The sequence below is a fragment of the Protopterus annectens genome, chromosome 8.part0, assembly GCF_019279795.1.
Source record: "Protopterus annectens isolate FY-2018-M chromosome 8.part0, PAN1.0, whole genome shotgun sequence".
Taxonomy (NCBI): domain Eukaryota; kingdom Metazoa; phylum Chordata; order Ceratodontiformes; family Protopteridae; genus Protopterus; species Protopterus annectens.
The window spans coordinates 25,763,379-25,786,209 of record NC_056741.1 but is presented as its reverse complement, the minus strand read 5'-3'; the positions used below and the strand labels follow the sequence as shown (position 1 = coordinate 25,786,209).

Here is a 22,831-nt window from a genome sequence, read left to right as displayed (position 1 = left end):
CCATGACTTCAAAATCAGATTTCTCATTCTCATGCTGTTCTGTAGTTTTCCTGGGTGATCAAGATAAAGTGTCAGCAAGATAAAGAAGTTTTCCTTTTGTGTAAACAAGATTGAAATAGTACTTTTGCGATTTGAGCATCATGTGTTGCAATCTCGCAGGAGCTGTGTGCATTGGCTTTCTCGAAATAGTGACTAGAGGTTGGTGGTCAGTTTCTGTCTGGATAGATCGGCCATAAATATAATCATGAAACTTCGAACATGCAAACACAATTGCCAAGAGTTCTTTCTCAATCTGGGCATACTGAATCTCAATTTGGGTAAGCATTCTCGATGCATAGGCTACTGGTTGACCCTTTTGAAGAATGACTGCACCTAGACCAAACTTAGAAGCATCACAGGAAAGAGTAGCTGGTTTGTGAACATCATAGTAGCATAGAGTTGATGGCTTGGTAATTTTCTGTTTCAAGACATCAAATACTCTGGTGCTATTCGGTCCAGGACCAGCTTGCATCCTTGTGTGTCAGCTCCACTAAGAGAGCTGAAAGTTGGATTAAATCCAGATTAAACTTGCCTAAATAGGTGACCTTGACTAGAAAACGTTGTAAGGCTTGGACATTGTCTGGAGCTGGCATCTCAAGAATTGCTGTTTGCTTGGAAGGATCTGGTCATAAGCCTGAACTGGTAAACAAATGACCAACAGAAGTAACTTCTCATAGCCTGAATTTGCACTTCTGAGGTTTCAGCTTAAGATTCACTTCACAAGCTCTTTTCAGAACTTTCTTGAGGTTTCTATCATGTTTGACTTCACCATTGCCTCCTACTAGAATATAATTTGCTATAATAGCACATGGATAGCCAGAAAAAAATTGTTCCATTGCAAGATGAAAGACACTGGCAGAATTTATTCCAAATGGCATTCTCAGAAATCTGTACCTCCCAAATGGCGTATCGAATGTGGTTAACAATGACAATTTTTGGTCAAGCAAAATTTGCGAAAATGAACTCTTTGCATCTAAGACAGAAAAAAAAATAGCATTTGGCATGAGGGAAGCAACTTCCTCAACTGTGCTCATAGGACGCTGAGGTCTTTTCAATGCTTTGTTTAAGTGTCTTGGATCAATATATATTCTGATGTCATCTGAGCTTTTCTTATGAGCTGTTGCTAGGAAGATACCCATTCAGTTGTTTTTTCTACTGGACAAATTATCCCTAGTTGCACCATTCTATCTAGCTTGGCTTTGCCTCTGTTCTGCATAGCTACTGGAACTTTCTGTGCTGGTCTGATAACTGGGCTGACCTCTCGGTCTAACTTCATGGAGTACACAACTGGGAGTTTGCCTAGTCTGTCTGTGAAAATATCACCATGCTCAGAAAAAATAGTTTGGGCAAAATTTGAAGTGCTCTCACTCAAGCTTACATGGTGGATTTCTCTGTTAAATGAAAGCAGCTCCATTTTTAAACTGTCTCTGAGGCCTAATAATGACTGCACATGTCTCTTGACTATGTAAAACTGCAAGTCATAGCTGTTTCTAGCAGAGCAGCATGAAAGTACTACTGAGCCTTCGGTTTGAATCTCTTCACCACCACAAGCAACAAGCTTTGCATGCTTTGTCATATCAAGCTGTTCTGCAGCTTTTACTCTAGCAAACATTTCTGCTGACATAACATTGCACTTTGAGCCAGTATCTACTTTGAGATCTACAGGTCTCCCATTAATCCAAACAGTACAAAAGACTTCATCCTTTGGCCACAAATCTACTGCACTGACTGTTTCACCAAACACAGACACATAGTAGGGTCACAGCTTTCTAATTCATCAACTTGTCTCTTTGAATGATCTCTTTTAATAAAAGAATGTGCCTTATTTGATTTACAAAACCTTTGGAAATTATTCCACTTATTGCAAGAATGGCACTGCTGACCAAAAGCTAAGCACTTTTCTCATTTGGGCTCATGAATACTACCACAATTATGACAGTTGACTATAAGGCTAGCTATGGGTTTTGTTGAATCACCCCTGTGCATTGCTGTGTGTGCCCTAGGCCTTACTGAAGTTGTTCAGGGTTTTGCTGAAGTAGCCACGCCCTTAGGCCTGTATCTTTTAACCTTGTGCTGCATACTTTCTGCATTAGCTGTGAAGTGTACTGGAAGGCTTTTCTCATTTGTAAGCATACTCATATGCCTTTCTGTAAGCTCATATATCTGAAAAATCTCAATGGCCTTGTTTAATGTAAAATCACTGTCTCGAAGCAAAATCCTTATCACTGTGTCTTTATTAATACCACACATAAGCCTGTCTTTTATCAACTCATCTCGTAAATTACCAAATCTCCAATCTTTTTTCTCAAGTCAGTTATATAAGCTGCAAAAGTTTCATCAAGCTTCTGATCTCTTGTGTAAAATAAGTGCCTTTCCATTGTAACATTAATTTGGGGGTTACACATTTCTCTAAATTTACATTTTAAGCATTCAGGGTATTCCTGCATTTCAGTGTGTACCACAATATGATGGTCTTCCCCCTCCCCTGCAAACACAGCAGGTGTATACACAAAATGAACACCCTCTTTCAATGACTTCTGAACCAGCTAAATTAAGTAGAATAAATGCCTTTGTGCATGCGGCTTTGTCAGAAAAAGCAGCCTGTAGAAAATATCTTATTCCTGCTCAAACACTGTCCAGTTTTCTGCAATACTGTTATCAAACACAAGCAGTGCAAGTCTACAAAATCCTTCTGCCATGCCCACATATTATAATAAAATACAATGCAGTCTTGGCCCTTGTAATTATGTACAAACATGCACACACACCAGGTGCTTGTAATAATATACAAATGTACAAGAAACTCTTTGAAAGACTGTACTTTGTGAAATATTCTTTTAAATGGCTGTACTTTTCCAAACAACTGCACTGTAATACTGTACACACTTGCCAACACTTTGCACACTTTGGATATGTCGAATAGCTTTAGTAAATGTGAAAAAATAGTACATAGTGAAAGTATGGTCTTTTCCCCTTTTTTATACATTTTATGCAATTTGGCTATTGTTACAAACATTTTCATAATTATTTTGACTATTTTTGTCAATATGTCGCAGTTTCACACATTTTGTTTAATTAGAAATTCTTTTTGAGTGTTCTGAGTGCTTCATTTTATATTTTAGTGAAAAAAATCATTCAAGGGGGTTTTAGTACCTGGAATTTATTTCTGACCTGTTTATGAGTCATTTGAGCAGTAGGGATGATCCACTTCTGTATATTCCTCCACTTCTAACCTGTTGCTTTATGGTTGTGACTCTGGATCTCATTCTGACATCATGTCACTTGTCATGTACATTTTAATAAGATGAAGAGGCTCAGGTGTTCATTTAAATAGTTTATTACATACAAACACATCAGGATGTATGGCAGGAACATTAAACGTAAACGAACCAACTAAAAGACTGACTACTATGGCTGCTCACTCAAAATGGTACTCTTGCTTGCACGGGCTCACTACTTATATACACGTGCCCATTGACTAGAATGCTTCTTAAAGGTATATCATACACTCTGATCTACACTAGTGTTATAACAATCTCGCACCAATGTCGATCAGATTTCCTGTTGACCAAACTAAACAGGCAGGAAAGCTGTTGTCAGCACTAGTTGACTAAGTTATCCAGACCCATATCTCTCTCTCTCTCTCTCTCTCTCTCTCTCTTTATATATATATATTTATAATGTGTGTGTGTGTGTGTGTGTGTGTGTGTGTGTGTGTGTGTGTGTGTGTGTGTGTGTGTGTGTGTGTGTGTGTGTGTGTGTGTGTGTGTGTGTGTATTTAGATGTATACTGCAAGCTAGAGTCTTCACTGTGTAATATTTTAAACTACCTGTAGAGTAGACCAACGGGATATATGCAAATGACCCTTTAAGGACATAGCAGTATTTCAGGTGAGTGCTCTACAGCCAATCGAGCCCAGCTGCATAAATTTGACTAATTCACAGCCAGGGACTCAAATGGCTGTAACCTGTCTGCCCAGCTGCCTGACAAAGTGCTTGAACTCAAGCACAAGTTCAGTAACACAGCTGCCACAACAGATGAATAAAAGCAGGTGCTTTCTGTGGATTAGGTAAGTTAGGAGTGGAATAAAGGAGAGGAATTAATATTGGAGAGGCATAGTTTAGATTAATGGAGCAATTGTAGGGTAGCAGAAGGTTAGGATTAGGGACAGGAGGGAAATTTTAGGTTTAGGGAGTGATCAGCAAATATCAGAAGGTTAGGGTTATGCAGAGTCGGGAGATTTTAGCTTTAGGAAGAGATCAAGAGAGTAGGGTTACAGAGAGGAGGGGGGTTTAAGTTTAGGGAGTGATCAGAAGGTATCAGAAGGTTAGGTTAGGTTAGGTTAGGTTAGGGAGGGGCGGGAGATTTTAGGTTTAAGGAGCAATCAGGAGATTAAGGTCAGGGAGGGGAGGGTGATTTTAGGCTTAGGGACAGATTGGAAGTTTAGGAACTTGATGGGAGTTCTTAGGGTTGGAGTCAGGGTTCTGGATGGGATAGTTAGCCTTTGTTTACTTCACAGGGATTAAGTTAGTGGGAGTTAGGGCACTTGCCAACACAGGCGATTGGCATCAAGAAGTTTGTTGCAAGCTAATGGTACATGAGCACTTGTAGTAGGCCTATTTCAGTTGAGTGGCTTCTTAAGGCCCATGACCTGCATTGAGGTAACTCTTTTATGTAAAGGTACCAAAAGGGCCTTGCTCCAGACTGAAGGCACCTTGCTATCTTTGATCCAGTGGTTGATTAGTGTTGATACATGATAGACCAATGGTTTGGCTGCAGGACTCAAGCAACCAGTCGCTGGCAGTCCGTCTAGGTTTCAGCTTTCAATTAAGTTAATGGATCATGGCGGGGTATGAGTCTGAAATGTGAGAACAAGACACTGGTGCAGAGATGGTGAAACAGTGCTGTGTCTAGAGTCATTAGCTTATCTGAACCTGTAACGGGGACTTCAAGGCAGTGAGAATATTAGCACAGTTAAGCTAAGATGCTGGGCAAGAGGTGGAGATCGACAAGGTGACCGATGGTATTCTAGAACCTTTTACAATTATATAATTTCATAGGTTCACAGATATATATTAGGCTAACAACCACAAGGGCCCTCAAAAGCCTAGCCATGCAATCCAAATGTGACCAACAAATTTGGTTTATATAGGGTGCGATTTACTGACTGCCTCTGTCCATCAGAGATGTAGCCTGCCAGACCAGGGGTTTTCCACTTACCCATCCATTGGTTCAGATTGCACTTAAATAAGGTTAGGGAAGAACTTTACTTCACATGGCTGGGAAGCCTTTTCCAGAGAATAGGATTTCTATGAGAAACATATCTGTCTCTCCAACATGTCCTATTAATTTAGGTCTTTTAATATAATAGTTCTGATGTTATTTGTTTTGTGGATGTACAAAAGGTTCATCAAACCAGAGTCCAGGGATGCCTTGTACATCAGGCAAAGATCACCTCTCAGAAGTCCGTATGATACCTTTTAAAGAGACAGAGATTTGAGGCAATCAGTGTAGAACATTGTGTGTACTCCTATTCTTTTTCTAAGGAGCCTTTGTGAACATTCAAGCTGATGCATGTTTCAGGTACATACTGAAGGGGGATTTAAACCCTGTGATGGGTCTGATGAGGACCAAGTACATTGGTATGATAACTTCTCTGGACAAATTCCATGCCCTTACATATAAGTTGAGCAACATAGAAAGATTTTCTTATTATGTTGGACACATGTTGGTCGAGGGCAAGGTTACTATCTGTATGAGTTCCTAGATCCCTGACTAGTCAATCAACTTTTCATACGTTTATAGGTTGATAGGTAATTACTAGGCTAGCTGCCCCTGTGGGCCATTTTAAGGCTAGCCAATTTCCCTCCCAAAGGTGAGAATAAAACCCTTTATCTTGTGTCTGTGAGGTAAATACCTTAACCATTACTCCAAATTCCCACCCACTGGGATTTGAACACTGCATCAGATGGATTCTTAATTTAAACTCACTACATTTACATCTTGTGCTGCAGAGAAGTCCTTCATTCTTTTATGGGTGTTTTATTGATGTTGTAGTTATCTAGGAGTGGCAGACTTCCCAAAAGGTACTATAATACATTCCTTGGCATTGAGTTTTAAGCCACGGATTGGCACCAAGCGTTTCTCTGTGTTTGACTTTCCAGAAGGGTGTTCTCATCTTGGGGGGATTCAGTGACTGTTTCCAATTTACAATCATCTGCAAACTTGGTCAGCCAGTGGCTTTTAACATTGACTTTGACCTCTGAGAAGTAGATGCCAAAGAGGAGCAAGGCCCAACACAGAGCACTGAGAGACTCCACCGGTGATCAGCATCTTTATGGAGATGGCCTCCCTGGTCCTAAACTCTTGGTTCCTATCCATGATAGCCAGACAGCTACCAGCATGTTATAAAGAGGTTTATACCTAGATCTTTAAGTTTGTTGACAATGCCCAAATGGGGTATTGTATCAAATACTTTAGCCAAATCTAGGTAGGCAGGATGCACCACTTTCCCCCTTCCATTGCCTTAGTGACCTTTTCAAAGAAGTCCACCAGGTTCGGTAAGCAAGACCTTCCTTTGACAAAGCTAAACTGGGATGGATCCAGTGTCTGAGGTCTCCTTTGCCCTTGTTGATAATTTTCATGATAATCATTTTCATGACTTTGCAAATAAAACTAGTCCAACTACTGGGTCTATAGTTTCCAGGATCAGTTGAAGGTCCTCCCTTATGAAGGGAGATGACCATCATAGCCCTGCATTCTCATAGCACAAAACTTGTTTTAAGACTATAGTTAAATAGTGACTCCAGGGGGTCCTGATAAGTTCTATTTTAGACTGCTCCGGAGTCATCCTGTGATATTATTAGGGCCCAATGAGGCTTTTGCTAGTACAGCCAGTACATGTTTCCTAGTTATAGTAGGAGGGGTTATGTTTGAGAGTATTTCTTGGGGGTGGTTGGGGTGAAAGGGGAGGGGTAAAGGTGGAACTGAATTTATCTGCTAACAGATTCATTATATCACCAGACTTGGTGAATGTAGCACCATTAACCACCAATTCAGCAAATTTCTGTGTGCTGCCCTTGAGGTTTCCTGACATAGCTGAAGAAGGCCTTATGGTCATCTTTCACCTGGGAGGCAATCTTAACCTCAAAGCTGGCTTTGTTTGACCTAATTAGCCCTCTTAGTTGCCTGGTTAGTTTGATGAGAGAGCTGTTATTGTTATGGAAATTGCCCTTCCTGAGTTTTGCCATAATTTAATTTGGGGTGCCACGGTTGGTTTTTGGAGCTAGTTCTTGGCTAACTTCTGGTTGGTTCAGCAGGCTTTATGCAGCCATTAATGTGGTCATACAGAGTTTCTGAGAGCAATTCAGCATAGGCTGCTGTGTTCATCTGGTTTGGAGGGGCATTGAATTTTGTCAAGCCATCAGTTAATAACAGGTAATTTGCCTTAGAATAGTGCTGAACTGTTAATAGTTTTATTGGAGTTACGGAGTTGATTTTGATTTTAAAGGAGACGGCTTTATGTTTAGAAATTACCAGGGAAGATGAGACATTGGAGGAAGTGCAGCATATTTTCAATTAATATCAGGACTGTGAGAAGAAATCTGAGAACCTAGTACACACGCCTCCATCGGAAATATACTGGGTCAGTCTTCAGGGACAACTCTCTGAAGCATCGACTTACACTTGGAATGAGCACTCATTACATTTGTAGAAGCAATGTAAAACTTTATTAATGCAACAACAAGAACATATAATGGAGTGAGAAGAAACAACAAAAATTTAAAGCAGTAAATTTAGACTACCTTATAGATGCGAACATACATATTTATTGAGAAGCTAAGATTGCATAGTGGTATATTACCTCTGAAAGACATGCATCTTCAGAAAATGTAAAAGGCTTTGAGACAGTCTGTTTAGGTTTAGTAATTTAGGTCCTTGATTTTGAACTCACAAAGCTTTATTGGTCATTCTAGTTGTGACAAATATTTGGACACATGCATACAAACTGAAGGGACATTATACTTAATGATTAGCCTAATGAATGCTAAGGGTAATGGAACAACTACATCCCTGGACCTGGACCTGGATGCAATATTTTTAGATATAAACTGTGTGATGAAAATGGGCTTCCTGATAGCAGTGGATACACAGTGATCACTAACTATATCTACACCTTGGGAGAGTAAAGGCTGAGTAAAGAGTCAGCAATGTTTTAGTGGAAGAGTCAAGTGCATATCTGAGGATTTAAGAGAAGAGTTTTGGCTTGCCTGGAAGGATTTCTACAAATGCCTTCAACTGAAGCATTTGTTAGGTGCTGAAGACGAGCACAGGGGGGCAGTTATATATTGTTCTACCTTTCAGGGCAAAATGTAGGTAAAATACTCTCGTCTATGAGTTATCACAGGCAGTCAAAGCCTTGTATGACTCATTGGTCTTTAAACTGTAAGGCCTATGCTCTATATGGGAAAGAACTCTGGGGTTCCACTAGATGAATGCAGCTTTTGGGGAGTGTCTGATGCAGGTTTAGTGTTAGTCAGGCAACTCAGAACTGGAAAATTTGCACATAAAACATAATGTACTAGTTTCTTACTCCCATTAGGCCTGTATATGTATTTCTAGAAGTTTACTAATCTGCTGGTAATGCGAAGGAGAGTATATGGAGAAGGGGGCTCACGTCTTCTGGGAATGTGATAAGATCTCGCATACTGTTGGGATGAGGTGAAGTACATTTTCTGTAAGATATGGGGAGATAAGTTTTCATTCTTAAAAGTTTTGGTTCACTGTCAAGATTCTGCCTAACTCTCCATTAAAGCTTGTCTGTGTACAGTGGGGATCAGGGAATTTACCCTTTTCCCCACTGTAGTGCAATCCTGAAGTTGATATTATAATTTGCAGGGGTAAACATAGATTTTTTTTCTTTTACATTCGAGTTTTTGAAAACCTGAACATATGGTCTCAACAATATGAATTTTGACTTTCCAAAAACTCGATAATATGATATAAATCCATACAGATAATATATATATATTTTATATATATAAAAACACAGTTTTAATCTTCGTGAAGTCAGGAGTGAATCTTTTGAAAATGAGGATAGTTATATTAAAAATCAAGCCTGACTGGGCCCTTTTACCCCTACTATGCCCCTTGTTATCCACTATATTCCCTCTCATTATCATCTTTTATTTTTTAACCTTGACTACCCCCACCTTCAGGCCTCCACTTAACACCCTATTCATTTCCTTGTTACTCTTCCAGGGTGCATACCAGTGCATTCTTTCTCCAAACAGGGCAAGAGCTCTGTGGCCCATTCATTCCTTGACTAAGGTGAGAGTCCTTTGGTCCATTCATTCCTTGACTGAGGTGAAAGTCCTGTGGTCCATTAATTCCTTGACTGTGGTGACCGCCCTATGAAGTCACTTCATCAACTTCAGAGTCAAGAACTGGGAAGCAGGTGAACAATTTGCAGGCGTGTTCCTCCCTCACTACTTAACTTCCTTTCTTCCTTTGATAGCAGCAACTTCTGGGATTACTGCTTCATAGAGAGAGATGCATGTAAGCCATGCAAACATGAGCAAGCTCCTTGCTAATGTGCACTGTTGTTCTCAATCAGCTCATACCATTACAAGCTAGACCCCAAAACTCCGAATGGGTACAGTTCTGCAGTACATTGTATCAGTTCCCCCCAGGATCTGCATGTCAGCAACATCTGATCACTGCCATCCTTCCTCACCCAGCTTCTCTACTGCCCAAGCTACTAACCAGTGACTAGTCACAGCTTTATTCCCCTGTGCCATAGAGCTAGGACTTATCTACATTTTTTCTTTGACATTTTTAATAAATAAGAAATAAGGCAATGTTAGCCATCGCACCAATATCTGTGATATTATTGTCAGAAGCTATTGTAGTGAAAGAAATTATAGAATACCAAAAAGCCATAGTGTTGGATGACTGTAGTAATCCTTTCACCACTTTGAGTCAGTTCCATTTATCTAATACAGTGAGCTCAAAATTCATATTGGAAGTAACCCTCTGTAGAACCTCTCTGACCCTCTGTAGAACCTCTCTGACTCTCTGTAGAACCTCTCTGGCAACATGAAGCATGAGATGTAGAGGGGAGGAATATAGATACCGGCAGCTAAGGGATCCTGACTTGATTTACAACCTGAACAAGGATAATCTCTGTGTACACAGTTGGGGATTTACATGTCAGATAAGGTGCACAACATATATATGCATGTTACACACACACACACACACACACACACACACACACACACACACACACACACACACACACACACACACGCACACACACAGAGACACACACAGACAAACACACAGACACACACAGACACAGACATGCACAAACACACACACACACACACACACACACACACACACACACACACACACACACACACACACAGACAGACACACACACAGATGCACAGACACACACACACCCATTCACACACACACACACAGACACAAATACACACCCATTCACACACACACACACACACACACACACACACACACAGAAGCACGTACTCGCATGCACACACACGCACACACACGCACACGCATACGCAAACACCTGGTACAGCTGATCGAAAATCAGCTGATCACACATTTTTTTCTGCGTGAGATCACTAACAGTAGGTAATGGGAATTTTGCCATTTCTTCACTATAATGCAGTCTTGGAGTTAAGATATATAATTAATAAGGGGTATGGGGTGCAGGGGTTGATAGGCCTTGCAAAAAAGTATTAATTAATTTTTTAATATTTTGTGATGTTTTGAAGACTGAGCAGTTTTGCTTGATCTTCTGAGTTTTATTCATATCAGTATACTACAAAGTGTCATATACTCGTATTTGAGATAAGCTTATGATGCGGCATGCAGTGATTGGCTCTTGTACAAAGGTTTATGATTGTTTACTCAGAGAAGAGGAGGGGCCTGAATCAGTATATACGTTACACCAGTTTAGTGAGGGAAGGTGACTGAGGTAGATAGGAAGGGATAAAAAACATCTAGAGGTTACATTAAGAAAGTCTCCCTAGTAGCCAGAGATTATGTGTTATGCCCAAGAAAGCTGAACAGTGGTGGCTACTGTTTAGTGTGATGCATACTTCCATGTAATGCAGGATACTTGTTATGGCAGAAATTTGTGAAGAATCTTGCTATTTTGCTTATGAATGGGATGAACAGGGATTATATGATGTATACAAGAGAAGCTTGTGAAGCATAAGTAATATTTTGAACTAAAATTACTTATATTATCATGCAAAATAACTTCATCCATATAGCTAAACAGAATCCCATCAGCTGCACTTTAGCAGAAGTAAAGAATTTGGGAAGACTATTAATTCACAGTAATAAATTATTGCTTTCTCAAAATAGTGTATTTATTCAAGTTAAGCAAGCAATAATGCCTGACCTAGTATATATCAGTGTGTAGTTAACACCCACCCAGGGGTGTTCTGAGGCCTGACGCTGCAGACAGAGGGCCTCTACACCCCTGGAAGAGTGTTAATTACACATTAACACACCCTGGGCGGCATTATTGGGATTAGAGAATGGGATTTTATTACTATATTTTTTTTTATATATTTTTAATGTAAAATAGTTCCTCTGCCTAATGTTTCAAAGTTGCTATAGTATATGTAAATGGTGTTAGAAGAAACATTTTATATCCAAAATATATCATTTAAAAAATATCTAGATATTTACTTTATTTTTTGGTTATTGGGAACTGAAGTCACTAAATAATGACATCCATTTGACATTCATACTTTATTTTCTTCAGAAAATTCATGTTAACACAAATCCTGTTATTTAACTTACTTTGTAATTATTATAGGTATGACATTTAAAATCTATTCCTATTTTTAGGCCTTTGTTTCCCCTTTATTTCAAGCTTTATCCAGATTTCTTGAGCTAAAAGGTTGAGAGGTAGGCAAACCTCTTTGCGGCTGCCAGTGGTCCACCATCTCACTGTCTCTCAATTTCTCTCTCACACACACACGCACAGAAAGATGCGTGCTAAGACAAATCTAGTTATTGAAGGAACTTTGTGATTTTTTAAGAGGAATATTTTCCTGTTTTGAGCCTTTGTTTCCCCTTTCTTTTAGGTTTTATCAAGTTAACTTGATCTAAGACGTGAGAGTTGCATAAACCTCTTCAGTGCTGCTGTTGCTCGATTACTCTCACTCTTCACTCTCTGTCACTCACACACACCGTGCTTTCATGCACGCAAGCAAGTATTCACACATACATACAGAAGCAAACACAGAAACAGAAACATACACGCACAGAAACATAAACATACACCCACACACCTTTTTCTGTTATACTTAGTTTTTACACTCGCTAAACAGCAAAAGCTCTGCTTAGCAAGTGTAAAATAATGGCTTGATCAATTTTGGTTTTACTAATATGCACACATGCACTCACACAGAGGCATAAACACACACACTTTTGTTTTTTAGTTTTTTTTTTTAATTTATTTTACCCTTGCTAAACAGCAGAAGCACTGTTTAGTGAGCGCAAAATAATGGCGGCCATTAGTGTTTTTTCAGTCCAAGCTCCACAGCAGCTTGATACGCTACCGTAAAGTGGCAGACTTGTTTTTCAGCTGGCATTACATCTGCATTAATACTCTTCTGGAAAACGTCTGTTCTCCAATCAGGGAGCTAATGTACATTTTGCCCATTCTTTATTTATTTGTTTTACATTTGTTTACCGGGAAAGTTCAACTGGAAACAGGTCCTTTTTCAGCGGAGACCCAGGGAAAAAAGCTCTGACATAAAAAAATTACAAAAGTTAACAAGGATATATGATTGACAAAATGCAGTAAAACTTTAAAAAAATTGGTAATACAGATATGATTGACAGAAATCAGAAGAGTTACAACATACAATTATCAAGTAATGATTCATGTAAAATTTTCTGTGGGAATGCACATTTTAAAGTTAAACAGTTATATACAATGTCAGTACAAACACTATATTCCATACATATTCAGATGAGAGTAGTAGGTCACCAATAAGGTGTAGGGTCCTGAGATCTTATGATTAGTAGTGCTAGGCAGGACAGGTGCAGGAACAGCGCCAAGTGTCAGTTAAGTGAGACTTTACAAGTATTTTCAATTGCACTAAAGAGCAAATGGAGGTTATTAGGGCTGGTAGTTTATTCCATATTTTGGAAATGAAGTTTGAAGACAGTGAGTCCCTGGCTGAGTTGTTTGCTTTAAAGATATCAAGAAGTAATTTGTTGCTGGAATGGAGAATACGATTGCTGGCTTATGACTGTATAAGATTCTGGAGAGAAGGATTTTTTTCTGGTTGATGCAGGATTTACGGGCAAAGGTTAATTGATTAAAGACTAGTTGTGGAGGTAGTTCTAGTCAGTTTAGTAGTTTTAGGGGTGTACAATGATGTGTCCTATATAGGGGGGGTCTGTGGTGAACCTGGCAATTTGATTATAACAGAATTCTAGTTTAGCTAGATCAGTTTTTTGAGGTTGGTTAGAACTGGAGAGGCATATAGGACGCTTGCTAAGAGGTGGGTGTGAGTGATGGTATATTTTGTGTTTAAAGTTAGAAATTGTTTATTTCTGTAGAGAACACCTAGTTTCTTGTCAACTTAAATAATGGTTTAAGAGATGTGAATATGAAATTTCAAATTGTTGTCACTTTCTATACCTAGATGTTTGGTATGTGTTACTAGTGTGATAGTGGTTTTGTTTTTGGATGTGATAATGAATGACAGGCATGATAGGGGAGATTGTGTGGGGTAGAAGAGCAGGAGCTTGGTTTTGTTGGGATTTAGAATGAGTTGGGTGTTAGTGAGCCATGTTTTGGCAGAATGAAAATAATCCTGAGTTGTTTAACAGAGATAAGAGAGCTGGAATTGAGAATTGTTAAAGAAGGATAGGAGCTACTTATATAGAGAAAGATGGTAATTGTGGGAAGAATCCATGCAGAAAAATGTTTTGGAGGAAGAATGAAGGCAGGAATTGACCAACTTACATAATGTTAAATTGATTATGTCACACAGAAGAATATATGTGTATCTATTCTGTATCGTTTTATTTTTTACATTTTTTACTGTTTATCATGTTAATTGTTGGAGCTTTTCTCCACTGGCCTCCTCTGGAAAGGATCTAATTATTCTCAGCCCGGTGGATAATCCCATTAAACAAATGTGAAATAAAATAAATAAATAAATAAATACGTGATGTATAACATTTGTAACTGTGAATATGTTAATACGGTTTGTTTTATTTTATATAAATGTAAGTTGGCCAATGTCACAAGTGATAATTCAATAAAGGTATTTAAAAAATGCCTCACAGAATAGAAACACAAATTCCACATCTTAAAAAAACAAATACACAAAGATGATTTCCAAAGTGTATGAACCTTGGAGACCTCAGTGCAACCAGTAAAATGGGCACTAAGGTTAATGACTGTAAAGCATTCTTTAATAAAAAACTGAGCACAAATTAAATACTATGCAATGCACTTTTGTCTCATGTCTGTGTTTAAAATCATCCTTGTTCAACAATTAAAAGCTGTTCAAATCTATAGTGAATTATTATGTACCTATCATAGACAATGTTTGGTCTGTAATTGTTTGATAGTAGTGGTTTTGTATTACTGTATTTTCAATTTCCGTATTTTTAACTCTTAGTGGCAAGTTTTTTATTCAAATTTAAACAACTTTTAATTGTAAACAAGGATGATTTTAAATGCAGACAATGTGAACTGAAACGTGATTAAGTGAGTAGTGTATTTAAACATCATAACCAATTTAATTTTTAGTTCTGATGAAGTCTCTTTGATGTAGTGCGACAAAAGTGCATTGTACGGTATGTAATTTGTGTTCAGCTTTGTATTAAAGGATGCTTTATAGTCATTGACATTATTATCCATTTTACTGGTTGCTTTGGAGTCTCCCAGCTTTGTGGACTTTGGAAATCACCTTCAAGTATTTGTTTGCTTGTTTTTTTTTTTTATTTTGCAATTTCTATTTCTTGTTTTGACTTTTTAAATTCCACATCTTGTCATTCGACAACACAAAATCAAATGCATACCACAAACAAAGCTACTCAGAATCTTACTTGGCAACAAACTTAAATATGGCCAATACCTGCTCCAGGCAATCAAAAAAAATAGAAACTAGGGTCACTCTACTAGGAAAAAGGGTTCTTAACAGACTCAATGTTATTCTAACCACTTTCTGAGTTTGTAAGAGCAATATTTAAAAATTGTCCCTATTTTTGGAATTTGTCCCACTTTTATTTGTGGCTTTGTCCAGATTTCTTGCTCTAAGAGATTGAGAGGTATGAGTGCCATTATGCAAAGACACTATTTAAGAAAGTTAAGCAATTTCTTTCTTAAATAATGTCATTGTACAGTAGCATACTGTGCGTGGGTACGTGGGTATACCAAGATTTACTTATGATTACTTTGTTTAATCACTCTGGCTTCACCCTCATGATCAAACAACACCAAGTGTGGGTAAAGCCCAATACCCACACATTGTCATGAATTATTGCTCAGGAGCACTATCTGGTTAAGTGACTTGCTCTGAGTCACACAGTTAGACAATGGTGGCTGAGGGAATCAAACCTTGTACCACTGGATCACAGGAAACAGCTTATTAACAGTTCCTTAAGCATCTAAGCCAACCGCCAGAGAGTAACTTCTCTTTACATTTTTAGTGCTTGGTGATGTTCATGATAACTGTCATGACTGAATGCAGAAACAGAAGACTCTATCAAATAGAATTATGTTCTTAGTAATTTAAATGGACCCTTTGACCTCTGGAAACTGCATATCTCTCACTAGCTTGAATGGATGTCTGTAGTACTGGTACCCTGATGTGGCACAGGGGGCCTGCCACAGTGCTGCTGCTTTGAGATTTGGACCAGATGTATGACCACTGTTATACTGGTCTTTGTTGCAGTGTAGCACTGTAAGCAAAAGGCAGTGTTAGGTGGTCAAGAGAGATGCTGAAACAAAGAAGGCAGTGCTCACTGCAGAACTGCAGAATAACTAACTAACCATGAGGTGCTCTGAATTAGGTGTGTGTGTGTGTGTGTGTGTGTGTGTGTGTGTGTGTGTGTGTGTGTGTGTGTGTGTGTGTAGGAGAAATGCAAGTAATTTAGCAGTATATCCATAAACAATCTGATAGGTAAAGATATTTGCCATTCCATGCGGTTACTGTACCTACTATTTCTCATGTTTCTATAATACACACTTCTAGGAAGAACAGAAACATTTTGAACCTGGACTGTTACACTGTAAAGGCAAAACAACAGCATCTGTCTGCCAGTTATCAGCCAAAGTAACTACCTCAAAATGTCTGCAAAAATTCTAAGTGACTAAGTTGAATGTGTTTCACCAGCATGAAAAGTACTATCCTAGAGTGGGCGGCTGTATGTTTACTGCAGACCCAGTGATTGTCAGTCGAAGAGTTACCGGAAACTTCTCATTTGTATACCAAATTCCTGTGCTATCTCCCACCAATATGACTGCCATTTTTTCTAAATGTTATAAATCCTAAATATGGAATTACAGCTGTAGCACATGTATGAAGTTATTGCATCAGGCACCTTTAATTAGCTAGTGATATACCAAGTGTACACCACATCAGTTTACTGGCACTGATGAGAAGAAGCATATCACATACATTGATGAAACAGATCAAAAAAGATCTAAAATACACCACAGAACACCCCAAAACTCCAACACAGCCCCCAGACCCCCAGCTTAATTCAGCTAATTGCTCCAGAGGTCTGTTTGTCTCCAGTTTGCCCCTTACTCCCAGTTCCCTTCACAGGGCAAGAGCATACCAAGTAAGATAAACATTTGGGCAGCCAACAGGGGTAATATGGAGTTTTTGTCTAAGCTCTAACCTCCCCACATACTCACTTAGTGGACATACAGTGGGCTGGTGTGAAAGATGTCCCCCTTGTTTGCATAAAGGGTATTTCCTTCAATAGCCCTGAACCTTCCCTTAAGTGTAAGAGGTAGTTTACCCTCATCTCCACTGGGGAAATTGCACTTTCTCCTGTATGACCTTAAGTTCATATAATCCTCCTCCCACCCAACAGATATAAGTGGGCCACACGCCTTCATTCCTTCCTATCATTGTCTGGCTGATACAGTGCCATCCCTGGATTGCTAATCAAACCAAACTCATCTGGGTTGCAGTCAGAACAACAGCCCTCTGTGCCACAAAGCTAGCACCCATTGTGATGTCATATGTTTTGGCAGGCATATCTTATGCGCCATTTTCGATTAGCAATATCGGCATTGGAGAAACTGGGCAGGGGAGGATAGAAGTGAGTGTCCGATCCTACCTAGCCCATCCTAGGTGGAGAGAAGGAGATTTGCGTCTATGCACTGGTGACAACTTTTGTCAAAACCTTTTATGACCATGCTGCCTAAAGCCAAAGATTAGTAGGCATGGTAGCACACGTCCTTGGGTGCAGCATTAGTGAGGTCAACAAATTGCTGCGAACGTGAGAGCGTTACGGTGACAAAACCAAAAATCTCGATTCCTTTGTGGATGATGGCACTTTCTCAGTGCTTTAGACTCTCTCTCACTAGGACCAAATGTGTCATAAGGCTCTTGCTTGGGGGGGGGGGGGGGCTGGCGAATGAGAAAACTGAGGGGGTGGGGATGCTGATGTTCAAATGGTAAAAGGATAAAGAAATATATCTTTTGTCTACCCAAAATTACTAGTTTGAGTATAGTAATGTAGTAATTATGTCTTATTGTTTCTTTGGTTAGGTAATTCAGTTGTAGAAATTTCGCAATGCATTTATTTATATTGCATGTACTCGTTTTCTGTATTATGAAAGTGTATGTGTATTAATTTTCTGTGTGTATCATTTGTTTGTCAGAGCTTTGCTTCACAGGTTCCCCCTAAAGTGGGCCTATTAACCATGTTAAATTAAAAATAAAAAATAGATAAAATAAACAAAATAAATTAGAAACACAGCTGAATATATTGTTGATTTAAGAAGTAGACTATTCATTTTTAATACATTCTTGGTAAATTCTTAATATTAGTTATTCACCTAAGTGCTCTTCCCCAAAATTTATTGTGGAATAAAAAGAGCTGAATAAACAGGCAAACTAGAAAATACTTTTTTAATGAGAAACGTGAAGTGTGGTACCTCGTTTAATCTAAACGTGTATATTTTTTGCCGTTAGCATTCAGAAACTCTATATAACCCAAAATGTTTGTTGAGGCAGACACTTCTGAAGAAGCCTTCTGTGTTTTTTTATGTTAGTTTGAGCTATGGTTAAATGACCTTGTTAACAAAAACTCGAAACATGACTATTATTTAGAACAAAAATCAATTGCTTATAATTCTACAGGAAATAAATCTGTGCACATGACTAAACATAATTCTGTCAGTAGTACTTCACTGCAAGTAAGGACATAGGCAGAATACTGATTCACACTAATAACGTACTGTTATCTCAAAAGAAAACATTCATTCAAGTGGAACACTTATGTTCCATTCAGCTTATGCTGTTCAGGCAGGTACAGTGACTTTCATTTTAATTCAATCTCATGGCGTGGTAATCAAGTTATAGATTATAACTTTATTTTGTTGGTGGCACTGTCCTAAAATAATGTGTAAATATGACTTTGTCAAGTACCGGGAGAGAACAAAGATGACTAATTGCCTTTAATACCTTTGAATTTTATCTGCTTTAATTAGCTGACCTTCAGACTTTAGATAGTAAAGTCTCCATGTCGCTAGCAGAGAATATTCTTGGAGGCAGACTGAGACTGAAAGTAAGGATATTAATAGCTACTGGCTGTTTCAAACAGGAAAAACTTGTGTGTGGCGCTCACTGAAAGAAGGAAGGGTGAATAAGGGAGAGCATGACATGTTCTGCAGACTGTAGGAATCATATAAATAAAATAAATTCTATGTATAGATGTTGTAGGTATCATTTCTGTCCCTGCCTCCTACCACAAGAAAATGACTTGTTTTTGATTACATAGTCTAATCATTTAATCACTTAAATTAAGTTTAAGCAACATTTTGGAGGCTGTTTAAAGCTCAAAAACTGAGCTCCTCTCTCTAGATTCAGTCATGGTTTAAGTGAAGAAAATATTAGTGTGTCTGGAGGCAGCTGCAGAAATGGCTCAGTGATAGGTGATAGGGAGGTCAAGTTACCGGTTACTGCAGAGAATAGTGAAGTAACGTACTGGACAAGGATTACTAATGTAGAAAACACAGATGGGATAGAGGAGGTAGAAAAGAGAAGAATGGAAGAGGTGGATGAGGAACAGGGCTGGGGGGGGGGCTGCATTATGAATTGTGAGAAGCATTATTTGTGAGTTTTTTTCAGAGGCCAAACTTGCTTGAAGATGAAGTAAGGTTGCTGTTGGGAATATTGAGCATAAGATGATTTTGCAAGAAAGGCTGCGATGCTGAGACTTGCAAACAAAGCTGAGTAATGCCAGAACTGGCTCAGATCAGCAGGAGATTATGTAGGGGGGTGTTAGGCATGAGACAGAAGGGGAAATGGTCCAAGAGTTGGGAAGGTTGAGTGATACGCAGGCAGCAGAGATAGAAATTAAAAGGAAAATGAGAAGCACATGAATACAGACCAGGAAACAGATCAACAGAATCGAAATCAGTAAAGTGAGGAAACTGAAAGTACAGCTGAGGGGTGAATCAGAGGTGTGATGAGAATTATTGCATAAGTAGTAGGGGGGATAGGAGGATGTAGTGATTATAACTCTTACAGACCTATATGGTAGAGAGAGACACAATGAAGAAGTCCAGGAATAATATGACACAGTGGTCAGAGTACAGGACAGGTGTACAAAAACAAGGTGGAAAAAGTAGGAAGCAGGCAGTGACAAGAGTGGATGGTATAAATCTTTGAGGGAGCAGTCTGTTACACAAAGTCTGTTACACAAAGTGTTCAGTGCAGAACAACAGGGGAGAATTCCATGGGTTTGAGCCTTGGAAGAACAAATTAATGGTCATGACACAGGGATAGAATCCACTAGTTTTAAAGCAACGGAACAGCATAGGTGATAAAACAAAGGTCAGTGGAGACTGGGGGGCTCTGCAGGAAGTTGTGGATTTCATTGTTTTATTATAGGTGTTGTTAGTGTCATGTCAGAAAGCTAAGAAAAGAGAGAACTGATTCCGTCAGTTGCTGAGAACTGATTCATTGAGCACGTGTGTAGCATGGATGATATGTGGTCATGGAACAGCGTTGGAGGGCTATAGGTGTTTAATGCCTGGGACTGACAGTATCTATATATGACTAGGCAAAACGCATCGAAAATTGAACTGGAAATGGATACTACAGTACAAATCCATTTCATTTAAACTTGGTAGGAGGAGACATGCCCAGCACTCAAAGAATCGGCAGTTTTCTCTCATCACCCATCCCAGGTTACAATAAGTTAACAACAACTTCGAGGACGTCACTGGATCTAGAATGTATAACTAATAATAAATCTAAAAACAATGTGCAGGAAACCAACCTCGAAACCAAAAAAACCTTTATTGTTAACAAATCTCCCACTAAAATTCCATAACAACAGGGCATCCAGTTAAGTGCTTTCATCACAAATTGACATCATCATGTCTGATGATGTCAATTTGTGAGGAAAGTGCTTAACTGGATGCCCTTTGATTATGGACTTTTTACTGTGAGATTTGTATACAATAAAGAATTCTTGGTTTCAGGTTTGGTTTCCTGGACGTTGTTTTTGGAGGTCACAATAAGTTGTTATAAAACCCCATGGGGTGAACAAAAAGGTTAACAGAATGAAAGAAAGAAATAGTGAAGGGGGGAGAAACAGGGAGATGACTTGTAAAGCACTTCATGTAAGGAACAAATGTACTTAATTTTCAGAAAACGTTCTGTAGTAGCCAACAGTCTGGATGAGCTGAAGGCCACACTGACTAAACAACAAAAGTAGCTAAAATTAAGCTACAATGAAAATAAAACCCAAATAATTGATTAGTAAACCCAGAGGGCATGAGGAAAACATTTTGTGACTTGAGAAGATGGTAAAATGTCAATATGAGAAGCTAGAAGTCCTGGAAATCAATGCAGATATCAGAATGTGCAGCTGGAAAAAACTGGAGTCAGCGTGAGTGTGAATGAAAAATGTATCTTTAAAGGATTATGTTAGTTTGCCTACAAATCCCAGAAAAAATATGGTAGTGGGACATATACATACAGAGGGGTAAAAAAGTCCAAATTGTAATCAATTAAGTCATGTTTTGCCTTTATTACAAAGGAGAAGATCCTAACTTTCAGTATAATGAAGGAAATGATTAGTTTTAGGGGCATACTGATAAAAATAACCGAGGATTTCCAGAGGAAATGATTAGTTTTAGGGGCATACTGATAAAAATAACCGAGGATTTCTAGAGGAAATGATTAGTTTTAGGGGCATACTGATAAAAATAACTGAGGATTTCCAGAGGAAATGATTAGTTTTAGGGGCATACTGATAAAAATAACCGAGGATTTCCGGAGGAAATGATTAGTTTTAGGGGCATACCGATAAAAATAACCGAGGATTTCTGGAGGAAATGATTAGTTTTAGGGGCATACTGATAAAAATAACCGAGGATTTCCAGAGGAAATGATTAGTTTTAGGGGCATACTGATAAAAATAACTGAGGATTTCCAGAGGAAATGATTAGTTTTAGGGGCATACCGATAAAAATAACCAAGGATTTCCGGAGGAAATGATTAGTTTTAGGGGCATACTGATAAAAATAACCGAGGATTTCCGGAGGAAATGATTAGTTTTAGGGGCATACCGATAAAAATAACCGAGGATTTCCGGAGGAAATGATTAGTTTTAGGGGCATACCGATAAAAATAACCGAGGATTTCCGGAGGAAATGATTAGTTTTAGGGGCATACCGATAAAAATAACCAAGGATTTCCAGAGACCCACACCTGTCATCAAAGGTAATTTCATAAATGGGCAGCTCCACACATACATATATATATATATATATATATATATATATATATATATATATATATATATATATATATATATATATATCAGTGAAAACCACTTTTAGAGATCTTTGACTTTGCCCCCTTCCATATTGTTGTATGACCCTGGAGTTAGTATATATGTCAGGGGGATGTGTGGATATCCCTCACAATTTGTTTGTTCCCTGCAAACTACTAAATAAACAAACAAAAGGGTTAGTCTGTGATTCACAAAAAAGTGTTTTTTGTGATATGTATTCACAGAATTGTTCATTGGTGAAATTTAACTTAATTAATCATCACGAATAAGATTTTTCATAAGAAGTGTATTAATAAAGGGCTGCTGACCACCAAGTAAGAGACAAACTTCACTTGTCGAGCGTGAATCCATAGCTGGCCTAACCAGTCACCCTGTTTGTAGTCTGGGAGAATAGATAGATGGCATTCTATAATCTTGAAGATTCAGACCATTCTGTGGAAGGCTTTCACAACTCTTCAGACTTCATGCATGTGAGTGGATAGGCGGCAGCTATCTTCCAAAAAGAAAGAAACCGGATGCATATGTAATCTCCTGTCAAGCAGTCATCAGAGAAGACGGGCCGTTGCAGTGAACTCAAACTTCAAGATTGTCTTGGGAGGTTTCTTCTCTTGCATAATCTAGGGCAGAGTATGACAGATGGACAGAGAGAGAGAGAGAGACACAATTTGTAGTGAAGAGTTAACAAAGAGGAGTGAGGAGACATGAGAGAATCATG

The 22,831-nt window shown here is 38.6% G+C and overlaps 1 protein-coding gene across 1 annotated transcript in view; it reads left to right on the top strand.

Annotated features, from left to right (window-relative positions):
- LOC122808625 (tumor necrosis factor receptor superfamily member 5-like) overlaps positions 1-22,831 on the top strand; it is a 448,756-nt gene that overhangs the window by 177,223 nt on the left and 248,702 nt on the right. The gene's annotated exons all lie outside the window — the stretch shown is intronic.